This window comes from Trichechus manatus, unplaced genomic scaffold, assembly GCF_000243295.1.
Source record: "Trichechus manatus latirostris isolate Lorelei unplaced genomic scaffold, TriManLat1.0 scaffold00181, whole genome shotgun sequence".
Taxonomy (NCBI): Eukaryota; Metazoa; Chordata; class Mammalia; order Sirenia; family Trichechidae; genus Trichechus; species Trichechus manatus.
In genome coordinates, this window is record NW_004444117.1 from 4,455,194 (window position 1) to 4,473,133 (window position 17,940).

At 39.7% G+C, this 17,940-nt stretch overlaps 1 pseudogene; it reads right to left on the reverse strand.

Annotated features, from left to right (window-relative positions):
• Positions 1 to 9,147: 9,147 nt before the first annotated feature.
• Positions 9,148 to 17,695, reverse strand: LOC101342703 (olfactory receptor 10-like; annotated as a pseudogene).
• Positions 17,696 to 17,940: the final 245 nt, after the last annotated feature.

A 17,940-nucleotide genomic window follows, 5' to 3' on the forward strand; every position in this document is an offset into this window, starting at 1 on the left:
CTACTCATCAAAATAAAGAAGAATAACATAAAGCCTCAGTAAAAACAAAACCTAAAAATACAAAAGAAATGAAAAAAATCCACAAACAAAAGGAACTCAGCACAGGAGAGTAAGAGGAACAAAGAAAACGTCAGCACCACAAAAAAAAAGCACTACAAAATGCAATCCCACTCCTAGGAATATATCCTAAAGAAGTAAGAGCCATCACACTAATAGACACATGCACACCCATATTCACTGAAGCACTGTTCACAATAGCAAAAAGATGGAAACAATCTAGATGCCGATCAACAGATGAATGGATAACAAAGTATGGTACATACACACAATGGGTATTAGACAAAGATAAAGAACAATGATGAAACTGTGAAGCATCTCATAACATGGATGAAACTGGAGGACATTATGCTGAGTGAAATAAGTCAATTACAAAAGGACACATATTGTATGAGACCTTTACTGTATAACTCATGTAAAAGTTTACACACAAAAAGAAACAATCTCCGTTGGTTACGAGGGATGGGAGGGGTTGGGGGGGGAACTAAATAGATAAGTGGTAACTTTGGTGAAGGGTAAGACAATACACATTACTGGGGAAGCCAGCACAACTTGTACAAGGAAAGGTCATGGAAGCTCCATAGACGCTTCCAAACTCCCTGAGGGACTGAATTGCTGGGCGGAGGGCTGTGGGGACCACAGTCTCGGGGAATATCTAGCTCAACTGGCATAACACAGTTTATAAAGACAATGTTCTACATTAGAACTCGGGGAGTAGCGTCTGGGGTCTTAAAAGCCTGTGAGCAGCCATCTAAGATACTCCACTGGTCTCACCCCTTCGGGAGCAAAGGAGAATGAAGAGAACAATATACAAGGAACAGATTAGTCCAAAGGACTAATGGACCACAGCTACCACGGCCTCCACCAGACTGAGTCCAGTATAGCTCGATGGTGCCGGCTGCCAACACTGACTGCTCTGACCAGGATCACAACAGATGTCCTGGACAGAGCTAGAAAAGGATGTAGAACAGAATTCTAACTCACCAAAAAAAAAAAAAAAGACCAGATTTACTGGCCTGACAGAGACTGGAGAAACCTCGAGAATATGGCCCCCGGACACCCTTTTAGCTCAATGGTGAAGCCCCTCCCAAAGGTTCACCGTTCAGCCAGGGATTGGACAGCCTCATAAAACAAAACAGGACTAATGAGGCACAGCAGTGCAGGCACAAGGACTAGAAGACAAGAAGGGACAGGAAAGCTGGTGATAAGGAACCGAAGGTTGAGAAGGGACAGTGTTGACATGTCATGGTGTTGTTAACCATTGTCATAGGGCAATATGTGTACTAACTGTTTAATGAGAAACTATTTGTTCTGCAAAACTTCATCTAAGGTACAAAAAAAAAAAGAATTGTCTGTGTGAGATCAAACTGACAACAGCAACTCAAAAAGTTCAATGGGAAGACTAGGGGACAGTGAGTTGAAGATAATGGTGTTGGAATAATTTGGAAAAGGATAGTGAGAATAGCAGCACAACTGGAAGAATGTAATTGATGTCACTGAATTGTACATGTAGAAACTTTCAAAATGGTGTAATTTTGGCTATGTATATTTTCACCAAAAAAAAGGTCCTCAAGGTCGAGAAGGGAGAGTGTTGACATGTCGTGGGGTTGTTAACCAATGTCATAAAACAATATGTGTACTGACTGTTTAATGAGAAACTGTTTGTTCTGTGAACCTTTATCTAACGTACAATTAAAAAATTTAAAAAAAAAAGAAAATCCAACACCTCTGCAACAAAAAGACAAATAATCCAATTAAAAAATGGGCAAAGGAAATGAACAGACACTTCACCAAAGAAGACATTCAAGCGGCCAACAGACACAAGAGGAAATGCTCATGATCACTAGCCATTAGAGAAATGCAAATCAAAACATCTCACCCCAGCATTACTGGTACGGATCAAAAAAACTGGAAATAACAAATGTTGGAGAGGCTGTGGGGAGATCAGAACTCTTATGCCCTGCTGGTAGGAATGCAAAATGATACAACCATTTTGGAAAACGATATGGCCCTTCCTTAGAAAACTAGTAATAGAAATACCATACGATCCAGCAGTCCTACTCCTAGGACTATATCCTAGAGAAATAAGAGTCATCACAGGACTAGGCATACACACACCCATGTTCATTGCAGCATGTTCACAATAGCAAAAAGATGGAAACAACCTAGATGCCCATCAACAGATGAATGGGTAAACAAACTATGGTACACACACAAAATGGAGTATTATGCAATGATAAAGAACAATGATGAATCTGTGAAGCATCAAATAACATGGATGAAACTGGAGGACATTATGCTGAGTGAAATAAGTCAATCACAAAAGGACAAATATTGTATGAGACCTCTACTGTAAAAACTCATGAAAAAGTTTACACACAAAAAGAAACAATCTCTGTTGGTTACAAGGGATGGGGGGAACTAAACAGACAATAGGTAAGTGGTAACTTTGGTGAAGGGTAAGACAGTACACAATACTGGGGAAGCCAGCACAACTTGTACAAGGCAAGGTCATGGAAGCTCCATAGACACATCCAAACTCCCTTAGGGACAGAATTGCTGGGCAGAGGGCTGTGGGGACCATGGTCTCCAGGAACATCTATCTCGATTGGCATAACACAGTTTATAAAGAAAATGTTCTACATTCTACCTTGGTGAGTAGCATCTGGGGTCTTAAAAGCCTGTGAGCAGCCATCTGAGATACTTCACTGGTCTCACCCCTTCAGGAGCAAGGAGAATGAAGAAAACAAGATATAAGGAAAAGATTAGTCCAAAGGACTAATGGGCCACAACTACGATGGCCTCCACCAGACTGAGTCCATTACAACTAGATGGTGCCTGGCTACAACCACTGACTGCTCTGACTGGGATCACAACAGACGGTCCCGGACAGAGCTGGAGAAAAATGTAAAACAAAATTCTAACTTATAAAAAAGACCGGGTTTACTGGTCTGATAGAGACTGGAGAAACCCTGAGAGTATGGCCCCCAGACACCCTTTTAGCTCAATGATGAAGCCCCTCCCGAGGTTCACCATTCAGCCAAAGATGAGACAGCCCCATAAAACAAAACAAGACAAATAGGGCACAACAGTCCCGGGACAAGGACTAGAAGGCAAGAGGGGACAGGAAAGCTGATAATAGGGACCCTAAGCTTGAGAAGGGACAGTGCTGACACGTCGTGGGATTGTTAACTATTGTCATAGAACAATACGTGCACTGTTTAATGAGAAACTGTTCTGTAAACCTTCATCCAAAGTACAATAAAAAAAGAAATAAAATAAAATAATTATTATATATTAAAAAAAAAAAAGAATTATTGGACCTAGCCTCACCTCCAGGTAAAGATGAGTAAACCACTTTATTTTCTTTGCTTTTATCTTCCATATCATTCAAAGAAGAAATTAAGTGGTTTCAATAATGCATGACATAGTAACATTTTAACTAAGCGGAGAGCTGTGGTGGCACAGTGGTTAAGAGCTCAGCTACTAATCAAACGGTGTGCAGTTAGAATCCACCAGCTGCTCCTTGGAAACCCTATGAGGCAGTTCTACTCTGTCTTATAGGGTCCCTGTGAGCTGGAATTGACCGAACAGAAAAGGGTTTGGGTTTTGGTTTGTTTTAACTAATGGGGAAGGGAAACTGGTCAAGTAGGAATCAAGGATAAAGGGTGATATGAAACCAGAAGTGAGGACATGTGCCAAAAGGAATCCTGAAGGTATGGTACATTTGTAGACATGAGATATGAATTCAGCTCTTTGATTTTTAGAGTCCAATGTGGAAGGAGACAATATTAACTATATAAACTACAGTGTCAGTGAGTTTTAAAACTAAAAAACAAAGTAGCTCAATAGTTGCATGAATATTCTTGGTAATGACACCAGAGGGAAATATTTCCCATAGGTTTTCATAAACTCACTGCTACTGAGTCGATTTTGACTCATAGCGACACTTTGGACAGACTAGAACTGCTCCACAGGGTTTCCAAGACTGTAAGTCTTTATGGAAGCAGACTATCACATCTTTCCTTTGCAGAGCTGCTGGTGGGTTTGAACCACAGACCATTTGGTTAGCAGACGGGCACTTAACCACTGCACCACCAGGATTCCTAGGTTTTCCTAACAGGGTCTCAGCATCATTACAGCAAACACAGCCATGAGTTTTATAATATTGTTTCTTTTTAATATATATTGATGGCATACTGCCACCGCACAGTTCAATTTGGTTAAAGCAATTCAGCAAGGACCAAAGGAAGCTGGCTTGATACTCAAGAACAGAAGAAAGTATTATTCTACAGTTAATATAGTTCAGGTGTTCCTTCATAAATTGGGTTTCTCTCACTGAAGTTTTGTGGAGTGCCCATGAGCTCAAAGTTATCAAGAAACACCCAGAAGTGTCCTCCTGCAGCTGTCAGTTAAGATCAGAATCAAGTGGAAAAGAGCTTGACATCTTCTTCTGAAAGCTTAGAAACCAGGGGACAACAGCACGTACTGAATATGAGACCCTACTTCCAAAAGCTGGTGACCAGCCAGAGCAATGAGGGCAAGAGTCTCCTCAATGTTCAATCTAGCTCTGGAATGTCTCCCACTTAAGTAAGTAATCATAATGGCAAAGTTTTATGTGATAAGCCATAGCAACAATAATATAAGCTTTGAATTCTTTTAACTAACTATGACCAAATGCTTCCCTGGGTCATAAAAATATATCAAGAAAATATCCATGGAATGTTCCATCTTGAGCGGCAAAATTCCCTTTTGGAAATTCCAAGAGAGACTAGCTGCAAACTGTATGCCTCAAAAGCTGAATGGTGAACCTACTTAAAAGGGGAAGAGGATCATTCTGGGCCCAAACTCCCAGAATAGTTCTTGGTATGTGGTAGGCACTCAACAAATGTTTGTTGAATGAACTTGCTAGGTAACGTTTTTAGCCATAATTTGGTTATAAATATTGGCAAACTTCTACCAAAATGATGTTGGTGTTGATGTCAGAATGGTGGTTTGGTTAGCTCTGTATTGTCAGTACTTCACTACAAAGACCACTTGCCTATTTAGGTTCCTTGGGAACTTAGTTTCCTGCCCATAAGTCATATCATCTGCAAAGCTCTGTACCTTCTCTACCTACTATCCAGTAGCCTGTCCTGCCCTTCGCTGTAATGCAAGGGCCATGTCTCCTTCTGACAAGTGACTCTAGGAAGAAAGGGGTCCTAGAGGAGAAGGAGGAGGAGGAGCTTTCCTGGGCAGAGCAAACTGTGGGCAACCTAGAGCCACTACACCCTTCACTGCGAATGAAGATTCCACGGCTGCCATTTATGGCTTGTTTCAGGGTCACTGCACCACAATAGTTAAGAAGTAATTTCTTATGTCCAGTACCAAAACATCTGCTTTAATTTAAGATTATCTCTTTCAGTAGCCAGATGACAAGAAAAACCACTATCTCCATACCCCTTAATAATATTTGTATGTTAAGAGTGTGATCTCATTACCCCTGAAACTTTTCTTATATTTTCCACTGTTTTCATTGTTTTCTGGATATTCTCCTGATTTTTCTGGATATTTTCTTCATAGTCTTTTTAAAAAGAACTACCTCTCAAGTGGACCCAGTCCTTAAGTTAAAGTATAAATAAACAAAAGCACTAAGTATGTGTGGGTTGTAGCAAAGGGAATGTCATACCTCTACTCTCACATCAGCCCCAGGAAGAACTAGGAAAAAAGCCTTCAAAAAATCTGGAGAGTGTTTGCCATGGATGCAGACTCCCTGATGTCAAACCCAACTCAGATTTGTGGTCTTTAATTGTGGTTAATGATGAGGCATATTTGGACATTAAGATACAAGAACAGTATTTAGGGATAGAGGTTTAGCCACTTTTTTGCACAAGTGAAAGTTTGGTGATTGCAATGAAGATGAGTGGGACAAGTGCTGAAATTTACCTAGGGTGTCCTCCTGATATCACACTAGGTCACCTTCACCTCCGGTGCCTATGTGTGCACTTGTGCTCATCCCTCTCCCCTCACACACACACACACGCTCACACGCACACACTCAACCACCACCACCTCCTGGGGATACAGGTCTTCTGCTGCTGGTTCTAAGATGGATGGATCTGACCAGTTCATCTACAATTAACCCTCCTCCACCTGAACTATCTACTAAGTAAGCACTCCCTTTTGGGCATTTCCTTTGGATTTTAATTACAGGTGATACCAGTAAAACCAAAGAGATTTTAAAAGATAAAATAAAATAATAAAGTGAAGGAATGTGTTTTAAAACATATAGTAAGAGCTTTTTCTGATATTCACTGAAATAATCCCAAATTCTTATTCTTTCTTCTATATTAAGTCACACCTTAATTTTTCTCTTCAGAGTCATTACTACTCAACTTTGTCTCTCCCATGTCTCCTCCTCTTTTCAATAGATAAGTCCAAATTTTAAGTCTTACGTGCACCATTGTTAGAACCCCACAAGCTCAGAACCCCATTTAGAAGGTTTAACAGTCTCGGAACAAAGTGCAATGAATTTCAAATAGCAGACAACTGGGCTCTAAAAGATAGAGGATAAATATTCTCTTTGCTCCACCCAGGGAAGTCATCTCTGAATTCCTCTCTCAGATGGGCAACTGAGGGAACCTGGGAATCATTGTTGGCTCTGGCATGGCTACAGGGACACATGATCTCTAATGATAAATTAGTCTCTGCCATGGATGAGAAGTTCAATGAGACTCAAGGGGTGCATGTTCCCACAGAGATGGCATTTGCTTCCCACAGGACCTGACTTGCAAAAAGTAATGGCTCTGTGTCCAACTTGTGCCAGTGGCCTCTGAAAATAGCTTCAGTGTGGAATAAGCTCCCTTTAATACAAAACTGAGTGGTCATTTTCTCTAAATCCAAATGAAATAACTACACATTAACCACAAAATATTTTTATTAAATTCTATCTTGCTCGTTCAAATAATTCATTTTTCTCCATTAAGTTAATGCCTTTGCTTAAATTATTTAGAACTCGGTATTCAACTCGATGGCAACGGGTTTGGTATTTTGTTTTTTTTGTACAAGGATGACCATGTGTCCTTATGCTTGTTAGGAATGTGTCTTAACATTCAGGAGAAAAACCATTTATTGCATGTAGGTTGTATCAGCTCTGTTGGTTAGTGCATTGAGCTAATTAATAAATATGGTGTTCTTAGGTAGTGGCAAGCTAAGAAGCTTTTGGGATAAGACAGGCAGATTCAAATCCTAACTTTCCACTTAATGCCATGTAACTTGAAGCAAGTCACTCAAAATATCTATTCTTTAGTCTCTTGATCAGTACAAGTATTGGGGAAAAGGGAATAATACCTATCTTTCATGTTGTAAGAATTAAATGCGATAATTAAATATATCATACAGCATGATACTTGGACTATAATAAACCCATTGCTATCAAATCAATTCTAACTCATGGCAATTCCACGTGTTACAGAGCACAGCTGCGCCATATGGTTTTATTAGCTATAGTCTTTAAGGAAGCAGATCTCTAGGCTTTTCTCCTGTGGTGCCACCAGTTGAGTTCAAACCGCCAACCTTCAGATTAGTGGTCAAGAAAAAACCACTTGTGCCACACAGGGACCTTTCCACTATAATAAGGGTACAATAAATGGGAACTATTATTACAGGAAATATTAGCTTCATGCAGGGAAATAATATTCCCTCTGACCAAAGAAAACTTGAGGAACTCAGAAATCTCGAGAATCCTGGCCAGGAACAACTGAAGTAAAATTGTGATGTGTGTTAAGTCGTACTTGATTCCTTCTCCAACTACTGTTCCCTCCAACCTCAATCTTCTCTATTAAAAATTGTCATAAAAAAAAAAAGAATTGCAGGATGTGGTAGTAAGGGTTGGATTTAGGGTTACACAAACCTAGAGCTCAGCTGCACATCATGTTTGCTATGTGAACGTGGATAAATTATGTAAACCCTATGAAATTATATTTCATCACCAATAAATAGGTAATATATCAAAACTATCTCACAATATTGCTGCATTAATGACAATCTATGGAAAAAATTTTAATATTAAATGAATATTAGTTATTATTTTTTAAATAAAAGATGAACTCAATATGAAAATTTTTGAGACTGTAAAAGGTTATTAACAAGGGTACCTGAACTTTAACATGACACCAACATTTAACTACATGCAATGACATGACAGTGGTGGAATTTCACGTATCCACTGTCTTCATACTTTAACAGAGAGCCTCCTGAACCTCCCACCACTTTCCACTACAGGAATCTCTTTTTTCTCATCTCTGTCATTCCCTATTTTTCTTTCTTCTCTCCTATATCATTTCTCCTTGGCTTCTTATTTTTATGCTCATTTCTTCTCTATTTTCTTCTCTCTTGCACGTAAAATATCTTGTCCACGATACCAATCAGCTTTACGAGATCCTTGGTGGAGCTGGTGAGATATTGATGCTTCCCTTGACTCAATCAGTGCCAGCAAAATGATTTTGTCTTTTTCTTCAAGTAGGTAAATGACATCCATGTCTCAGACTCTGCATGCTCCATATCAGTACCTCTGTTCATGATCTCATTGTATGCTCCAAGTACTATAAAGGGTTATGTAAGAGACCTTTGAAATGGGCCCTGAGAGGTCTGGGAACACAGTCAGTGTCACAGGTAACTTGTAGAAGAGCTGGAGTGAACTCTTGTCCTCAGGCTTTGGGTCCATATACATGACAAAATGCTGGGAATCACTGACTTTAGAAAAGTTGCTGTTATTTTGAATTAAGTCTTCTGTCACTCTCAGGCTTGCCTAGTACCCAGTCGTTCTCCACAAATGGCCACAATACTCACTTCCCAAGCTTATTTCTTTGGGAAGTTGTGATATAGATCAGTACTTACTCCCTCCTGCAAAATGATCAACAACATTGAACTAGAAAGAGCCCCAAAAGATCCCCAATTCCAACTCCCAAAAAGCAAGGTGAGGTACTAAAATCCTGAGGCCTACCAAGGGCTATTTGCTACTTATCAACTGCTCTCGCAGGAACAGGATGGGCTCCATGACCTGAGAGTTATTGCAGACAATTGCATTTGTCCTCCTTTCCCCCTCCTACCCTAAGTCTCTGCCTTTCCATAGTACCTCCTCAGAGCCCTTTTCACGTCCTTGTTCCTTAGGGTATAAATGAGAGGATTGAGCCTGGGGATAATTATAGTATAAAAAAGGACAACAAACTTTCCCTCACTCTGAGAATAACTATGCATGGGTTGGAGGTAGGTGTAAATCCCTGAGCCATAAAAAAGGGAAACCACCAAGAGGTGGGACCCACAAGTCCCAAAAGCCTTTCTGCATCCAGCAATTGAGTTGATCCTCAGCACTGACGGAGCAATGTGTACATAGGAGCTTAGAATTAGTGCTGCAGGAACCACCAAGATGATGACTCGGGCCACAAACATCTTGATTTCTGCACCCTGTGTACCCTCACAAGCCATCTTCAGGAGCACAGGCATCTCACAGAAGAAGTGGTTCAGGTGATGGAGGCCACAGAGGGGCATGACCATCATGAGGCCTGTCTGAACTGCAGAGTTCATGAAGCCTCCCACCCAAGAGATGACAACCAGTGTTTGGCAGAGACAGGGGTGCATAATGATCGTGTAATGGAGTGGTCGAAAAACAGCAGCGTAGCGGTCAAAGGCCATCACCACCAGGAGCACACACTCAGTGGAGGCGAGGGCAAGGACGATAAAGAGCTAGGCCACACACCCTCCATAGGTGATTGTCCGGTTGTGTCCATGAAGATTGATCAGAAGCTGGAGCACAGTGCTGGTGGTGTAGCAGAGGTCCAGGAAGGAGAGATGGCAGAGGAAAAAGTACATTGTTGTGTGCAACCGATGATCCAGGCGGGAGACAGCAATGATGGTGGTATTGCCAAAGAGAGTTAGGGAGTAGAAAATCGAAATAAAGACAAAAAGGGCAAGTTCCAGTTGAGGCCAATCTGAGAAGCCCACCAAAATGAAGCCTTCTCCAAAACTAGTATTGAACTTTCCTGTTATGGGTTGAATTTTAAGAAAATAAACTGTGAGAGAGTTAATTGCTGTTTGTTAAAGCCATCCACTTGTGGTATTTCTGTTATAGCAGCACTAGGTAACTAAGACTTTTCCTATAGTCTTTCATCTGTTCAAATAGCAGAAGACAAGTTAATGCCTCTTATAAAGAACATGGGCCTACATGGCACAAACTGTTAAGTACTCAGCTACTAACTGAAAGGTTGGAGGTTTGAATCCACCCAGAGGCACCTGGGAAGAAAGGCCTGGCAATCTACTTCTGAAAGATCACAACCATTGAAAACGCTATGGAACACAGTTCTACTGTGAAACACATGGGCTGCTCACAGGTCAGAATTGACTCTACAGAATCGGTTTGGTTTGGTTTGGTTTATGAAGAACACAGATTAATACATTATTTCACAGTATTCCCTAAATACTCCTAAATCATATGTTTTATTATCTACTTTGCTATTCAGTCCTGTTCTGTCCAGTCTTCACCTTTTCTTATTCTTCTCAGGTGGAGATCACTAGATTAGGAATAAAGTGACCTTCATTTGAACCCTATTCTTGCTGCTTGGAACCCTATTCTTGCTGTCTGCTTGTTTCATGAGTTCAGCCACACCCCTTAATACCCTGGATCGGGTGTTTCCTTGTTCTAAAGTAGAGATGATGTATTGTCTCCCTTTAGGCATTGTGGTAAGGACACAAATATGAAAGCTGCTTTTAAAAATCTAAGGTATAAAAATGTAGCATTTGTATTCTATGTAGTTCTCTTTTGCTCTTTTTCTTGATCTATTAGGTAGCATGTTTCAGTACTTTAGAACCATGGATAATGAGGCTGAGATCTCAGCATTGATCTCTGGGAGCGCATTTGCTTCTTTCTACTCAATGAATATGATCAGCTCACCCTTCCTGGAAGCCCAGCTCAAGACCAGCTGTCACTTATCTCAAAGGACTGAGAAGAGTGTAGATCCATCCATTGGGGGGAAAAAACAATTACCAACAAATATTTTCCCCATGATAAGTCATCATGCTTAGAATACACTCCCACTTCTTCTCCAACTAATAAATCCATCTCTCAACTCTTCAGGAAGAGTTGGTTGTTCCCTCCTTCTAGCCCAATCCTCTATGTACAGTTTCTCTCTAGCACCCGTAACAGTGCATTAAAATTCTTTTTACATGTCTTTGTCCCTGTCTGAGCTGTGATCTCCTTAGTGGTAGGGAATATAGTGAGTACAAAAGTAAATATTAATGGCTTCCTTTATGGTACACAGGGTACTAAATTAATGTTACTTTCATTCATGGCATATACACCAAACCCATTGTTGCTGAGTTGATTTCAGTTCATAGCAACCCTATAGGACAGCTTAGAGCTCCTCAACAGGGTTTCCAAGGAGCAGCTGGTGGATTCGAACTGCTGACCTTTTGGTTAGCTGCTGAGACCTTAACCAAGGTGCCACCAGGGTTCTTCATGTCATGTAGTAAATGTTAACTAAATTTTGTTAAATAAAAAGATTTTACTCTCCCTTCAAGTCTTGAGGAAATTTATTTATTCTAAGTAGTATACAGATTAAGTACTGATACACATTGATAAACTCTGGAAGTGGAATATGCATAAAAAGTTTCTCTCCTTTAAGATTGATATTTCTTGTAGTAAAAATCTAAAAAGGATTATAAAGAGTGTGTCAGCCAGAAAAATCTAGAAAGGACGATAAAGAGTGTGTCAGTAAGAAAAAAAAAGAAGCAAGTAATCACCTATAGCCAGCATACAATCAATTGAAATAATTTTTGGCTTACTGTTTATTGTCATCGAAACTTTAGCAATGGATATTGGGGATGGGTTGTACAACATGATTAAAGTAATTAGTGTTACCTATACCTGTGAAAAATCTTAAATTGCCAAAAGTTGTCTTATAAATATCTTTATGTATAAAAAATAAATAATTTTAAACAATAATTTTTGGCAAATTAACTCATTTCTCTTCTTGTTAAGTTTACTGAACTGGAAGACGGTCATCAAAGAATCAATGCTGGATCAATAATTTCAGCAAGGTATTTGGATGCCAATCTTGATGCCTTTGTGGAAAAGATGAATTAAAACGTGAATTAATAATAGCAAAGTGTTAATTCATGGGTAGCCTAACAAATACATCAAAGCTATTTTCTAAATGGCCACCGTAGTGAAATGCAATGGCCTTGGAGTCCGTACATCAGAGCCTCACAGATCTGCTCAACCACTGACCAGCTCTGCCACCTATTCAGGAACATTCATTTCTATGGTTCTGGATTACCCAGTTGTAAAACAAAGATAATAACTTGCTTTTCCGTATTTTAACGGTAATTAAATGATATGAGGCATTGTGTAATCTGCAAAGAATATGCTATAAACACTTCTAATACTTGTCCGTCTCCACCACTGATCTTTAAGTTCCATGCAAAGCCATCTACTTTTGTTCATTGTATCTTCATCTCACAGGGCAGTTCCTGGTGAACAAAAGACTCTTAATAAAAATCTGAGCTGACATTATGTATGGTACACATAAATGTTCCAGAAATATGTGTTTTTTTGTGAAACATGCAAAGAATTACCACATCTGCAATACAGCTTCTTGTTTAGTGGCACAATGATTTTAACTCAGCCCTGCTCTATATTTTTATCAAGAATGTTTATAATGCCATAGAGATGTGCTTTGTATATTTGCAAGTGAACAAAAGTTTAGAAATATAATTAATATGATAAACTTTAGAACCATAATCTAAGACCTCAATATTATTAAACAAAGAACTTTAAACCAATAAGATACTATTAAACAGAGAAAATAGAACCTAGCTTCAGAACCTCAGTTGCACAAACATAGAATAGAAGGAGACCTAACTTGGCAATCATTCATTAAAAGGTGGGAGACAGGATGACCTGGGCTGTACTAACCAACAAAATCAAAATTGCCCACTTGATTGTTGAATTTTAACAAATGAAAGCTCAAACAATATAAAAATACTGGACCTTTGACTCTCTAGTTTGGAAGGAAACCTAAAGATCATTTCCTATAGCCCCTTGAACCACTTCATGCATGGCTCCCCAGTACAGCATCCTAAACCAAGAGCTTATGTAATGAAGCACCTGCTTCATTTCCTAAGCCTGTAATATCCACAGTTTTTTGCGCCATTATTTTCCTATATCTAGAATTCACCAGGCATTCCTTGGAAACTCTATGGTCAATTATTTCCTTTCTAATATTCTTAACTTTATTATCACTCTGTCTCATGCACCCAATTCTGGAAGAATGCAATTCTCTATAGTTTCCATAAATAAATTTAAGTCACAAGTCCTGCTGAAAAGAATGATTCAAGTGTTCAATTCAATGCTACTAAAACTTTATGTTCTTCATAATGCGTCTTTTTTAAATTGTAGTACAAATATACAGAACAAAACATTTGCCAATTCAACAATTTCACATGTATAATTCAGTGACAGTGATTAATAATGTATCTTTAACATCCCCCCGTCCACTGACTCTTTCCCAACAGATATGACAGGTGAAAAAAACCCTTCAATTGAAACATAATCTCCTTTCACACTGTGTCCCTTTCCAGCTACTGTGCTATGTCTTTCCTCCTCTTCATAGATAAGTTTATTGAAAGAATTGTCTGTGCTCAATATTTCAACTTTGTCCCCTCCCACTCACTCCCCAACCTGCTGCTATATGAATTTTGTCCTCACAACTCTTTATGGAAACATCCAGGGGACGTTCTTCAGTTTTCATCTGTTACAGCATTTTATCTGTTGACTATTGCCTCCTTCTACAGAAACCTCCCTTCCTGGCTTTCTTCCTGCTTCTCCGGCTATTTCTCAGTCTCTTTGGTGTGTCCTCTTTCTCTGTGCAGCCCTTACATGTTTTGGTTCCCCTTCAGGGTTCCACCTCAGAACCTATTACCATTCCACATTCTTCCTGTAAAATGCCATCTACTTCAGAGCTTGAATCACAGGTCATTATGCTTATAACACACAAATGTATCTCTACACCCACAATCTCTCTTCTGAACTTCAAACTTCTATAATCCATCTTCTTGTCAGTCCTCTGCACACGGATGGACCCTCGGCACCTCAAACTCAGCAGGTTTAATACTGACCTCATCATCTTCCCCCTATAAAAATGCTTCTCCTCTTGTGTTCCCTATCCCAGGGAAAGCACCACCAAACTACACAGTTCACCAATCCAGAAAACTGGCCATCAGCCTCTACACCCCTACTATGGATTCAGGTCACAGCTTAGATGTCACTTCCTCTAAGGCAGCGGTTCTCAACTGGGACTATTTTATTTCTCAGAAGACATTTTGTAACATGTGGAGACATTTTTGGTTGATAAAACTGCAGGGGGTGGGGGGAAAGCTACTGGCATCTACTGGGTAGAAGCCAGGGATACTGCTAAACACCCTACCATGCACAGGATATCACAAAGACACACCAGAATTATGTGGCCTTGAATAATTATTTCTCTCTCCCACCCATACAAGAGCTTTCAGAGAGCAGAGCTAGGTCTATGTTGCTCATGATTGTAGCTTTAGTGCCTAGAATAATGGCTGGCACATAAAAGTACTAAATAATTAAGTTCCTCATGTCTGCAGGCAGTCACCTGCACCAGTTCTTTAACCAGTCCTTACAAAACCGTGAAGTCTTGTAACTGTTTCAGTATTATTCAGAAAGCATGTGGAGGTAGTCCTGCTCCCTTGGGATTTGGTGCCTTTTATTTGAAATCTGGTGTGTCAGGAGGCAGTCTTAATACTCATGTAGCTTCTAGGATAAATTTTTTCTAGCCCTGCTTCATTATATTAACTTTCTCCTCACTAACTAAGGCCTGCCTTCTTATGAGATGCCTTTCTTGGGAGATACGCCTTGCTTCCTAATCCCCAGTCATTGGCCAGGTTCCTGGTGAGAATGGGCTGATCTCCCAGAACCACAGCATCCATGTCTGTCTGAAGTGTCACATTAAACTCTCACAAGTCTGATTCCAGTGACTCCCTGTATTCAGCACAGCTTGCCAAACACTCCATGATTTGCCATATATCTGTAACTCAGGAACCAGTTGCTGGAGTTATGATACTTTTCCAGTCCCTCACAGAGCTTTACCTTCTTCATTCTTCCTATGACCTTGGTTGCTGGGTTCTTCCTCATGCTCATATATGGTAATTGTCATGGATTGAATTATTCCCCACCCCCACCAAACTGTGTATCAATTTGGCTGTGCCATGATTCCCGGTATTGTGTGATTTTCCTATATGTTGTAAATCCTGCCTCTATAACGTAAATAAGGGAGGATGGGCAGCAGTTGTTTTAGTGAGGTAGGACTCAATCTACAAGATTGGATTGTGTCTTGAGGCAATCTCTTGAGATATAAAAGAGAGAAGCAAGCAGAGAGACAGAGGGACCTCATACCACCAAGAAAGCAGTACCAGGAGCAGAGGGCATCCTTTGGACACAGGGTGCCTGCGCAGAGAAGCTCCTAGTCTGGGGGAAGATTGATGAGAAGGCCGACAGAGAGTGAAAGCCTTCCGCTGGAGCCGACGGCCTGAGTTTGGACTTTTAGCCTACTTTACTGTGAAGAAATAAATTTCTCTTTGTTAAAGTCATCCACTTGTGGTATTTCTGTTATAGCAGCACTAGATGACTAAGACAGTAATCATAAAAGAAACACTCTTCTTAAATCCTTCTTGAGCAGAAAACTCACAAACTCCCTGGAATACCTTTCCATCTTTCAATAGCAGTTCAATAGCAGTTCAATACAGTCCTCACATGGACCCATCTCACATGAGAAATACATGTTTTTTATTTTTATTTTTTAGATTGGAAATAAGAATGCTTAAGACAAACATGATAGATTTTATACATGTTTAAAGATCTGTCATATGGGAAAGATGGTAAATTTGCTTTGTGCTCTGCCTAAGGCCATAATTAGGACCAATTGGTAGAACTTACAGGAGGACAGATTGTGGCTCAATATAAAGAAAACTTAAACATAAGAAAAAAAAAAAAAAAAAAGCCCCGAAGCAGTCTAAAAATGGACTGCCTGGAAATGTAGGGATAGTGTCATGACTTGAAGACTTCCTGCTCATTCAGAGGTCGAAAGTTGACCTTTCAGGGTGTTGTAAAAATGCTCCTGCATTAACTGGCAGATTGCGTTAAATGGTTTTGAGTATCCAATCTAGCCCTGATCTTCTGTTTTTTTCGTATCTTAAATTTTTTAAGATGAAAATGTAAGCTCTGCTGCTAAGCCCCTTGGCACACACAAATCATTTTGATACTTGCATATTTAAGACTGTTGAGTTTCTACAGCACAAAGATTAATGTTTGTCTGTGTTCATCTGTGTGTGAGTTTGTGTCTGTGTGTATGTGCATCTGTGGGTGTCTGCATGATCTCTATAAATAGTAAACTTCTTGAGGCCAGAAACCATGTGTTTAAACAATGTTACAACAGCATGCAGTAATACTCCCTTTATGCCAGTCCACTAATTTAATTGACATTATTTGACTAGAATGGAGCCACATTCAAGTCAGAAAATTTAATCTTCACAAACTCCTTTTTAATCATCTTCATTGTTAGAACATCCATCCTTATATTTTAAACTAATTTCACTTCCTCATATTGCCTGTGTGTGTAGTTCTCTTATTAGCTTTTGGAAAAGTATGTTCACTATCAAACCTTAGCCAATAGTATCCTTCTATTCATTCTCTATCACACAGTCCCCCTTCTACAGATTCAATCATTCTCTCATCCTGACCTTCTCCTCTCACATACAATATCCTGCCCCATTCCATGAGTCTTTAGAGTGATCTGAAGACTCTTGCACAAATCCCCAATAATAATCCATTATTTTTTTTTTCTATTATAAGACCAGAGAACCACAATTTAAGTCCAGTCACCTCAACTGACATTCAAAAGTTGAATTAACATGTTGTTTCAACTATGACTCCTCATATAGAACACTGTTGTATATAGGATGGATTCCCTCCTGTTGTATATACCTCTAAGATGTCTTCTTTGATTTATCTTCAGTAACTCTGATCATGACCCAATTCTTTGTCTCCTGGATTTGATGTATATAATTTACTTTGCATATTAGAACTGTTGGCATCTAGGATTTGAGTTTTGAAAGGGACATTAATATTACTTTAAGCCAACTCTCACACTTTAAATAAAGAAACTGAAAGTCTTATGATTGTTCAATAATTTCCTCATGTTTATGCAGTTGGAGAATATAATATGCAAATAATAATATTTTGACTGGCTGTGTTTAGTTGGTGGGTGGATGGGTGAGTGGTGGAGAAAGACTATCAGTGATAAAATACGTTCCTACATGAATTTAACATCCTTATGTCCTCAAAAAGGGGACCTTAAACAACAGAACCCAGGGCTAATTGTCTAATGGAATATTTCTAGAATTTTCTGGTTTGCTATTGTGAAGCCAAAGAAGCCCACTCAGTCCATGCTCACCCCAAATTTCCAGGAAAGAAAATTACCGACCTACCTCTCTCAATCCTACTGGCTTCAAAGATGATTTGAGACTGGTTACATCTAGAGATGTGCAAGGAAGACATGTTCTTCTTTGGTCCTGGCTTCATCGTAGGGTGGAGAGCTCTGATCAGAACTCCTTTCTTGAAGAACTAATGATTGCATACTTTTGCCTCACTCAGCAGGGGAGACTGATGAGATCCATAACCCTGGAGGTGGGACCATCTTTCCCAATGCACCTCCACACACTCACTCTAGATAACTCTGACCAGGACAGAACTAGCGTATTATCAAACCACCTTCTGACTCAAGCCTAAGCTCAGGTTCTTCCCCAAGGGCATTGCCAATGCCTCCT